Here is a 1096-nt window from a genome sequence, read left to right as displayed (position 1 = left end):
ATGGACTCTGGCTCAGCAATCATTGGAAGGACGTGATAAACCATTTCGGGTCTTAACTGATTGTGTTCACGTTTTCTCATCCCGAAATGGAGTCTTTGCTCTGCTGCAAGTCTCCTCCTACCACTCTCCCATTGACATATTTCGTTGCTTCCTCTTGGTACCTTTCACGCGACGATCAATGAGATGGTGTATAGCAGATTGTATAATAATAAATAGTATAACAGTGTAATGTCTAATATAATGTATAAGGTAATATATAGTATCGTAATTGTATAGTGAATATACAGCAGTGTGGTATACAGTAGGGTGTGTCGAATAATACATAGTGTAATATTACAATGTATAGTCTAAGGTGGTCTATAGTAACGCAGTGTATAATTCAATGTTGGGTTTGTCTATGGCAGTGTATAGTACGGGGTATATCCGTGTGATGTAAGAAAAAAGTTTAGCTGGAGGCATATTATTGTGTTTTTTGCGACGTAGAAGTGTAATGTATGACTTACTGTTAGTAGCTCAGCTTATTGGAGAGTATATTGACTATGTTGATTACATTGATGTATTTTATATTTTAGTTTTTATCGGTTCACTATATGGTAGTCATTATATAGTGTAGCGTATACCCAGTTACTTAATGTTAATAGCTCAGCTTATTGGAAAGTATATTAAGCACATTGATTATATTGATGTAAATTTCGATTTAAAGCTTTCGTGACTGCAGGGATTCATTTTCTTGGTTCTTTCGGTAAAGTCACGTAGAATGGAAATAATAAAATAAAACATAATAAAATAATATAAAGCTACCCATACGGATAATAAAATAATATAATATAAAATAATATAATAATCTATTTTATTATATTCTTTTATTATGTTTATTATTATTTTATTATTTCCATTCTACGTGACTTTACCGAAAGAACCAAGAAGATATATTGATGTAGTTTATATTTTAATTTTTTCACACAGGTGTATTAGATGGTAGTAGGGCATTTGCAGTTCTTTAGAAACTCCTCCTTTGTTGCCCACACAATGCACGCGCTTGATACCCCCGCCCCTCTCCCCCCCGCCCCTCTTCCCCTCCGCCCCACTAATCCCC

This window comes from Lethenteron reissneri, unplaced genomic scaffold (genome assembly GCF_015708825.2).
Source record: "Lethenteron reissneri isolate LAM-NWPU_2019-01 unplaced genomic scaffold, ASM1570882v1 scaffold_146, whole genome shotgun sequence".
NCBI classification, from domain to species: Eukaryota; Metazoa; Chordata; class Hyperoartia; order Petromyzontiformes; family Petromyzontidae; genus Lethenteron; species Lethenteron reissneri.
The sequence above is the reverse complement of the archived record's forward strand: the minus strand, read 5'-3'. Positions refer to the sequence as shown.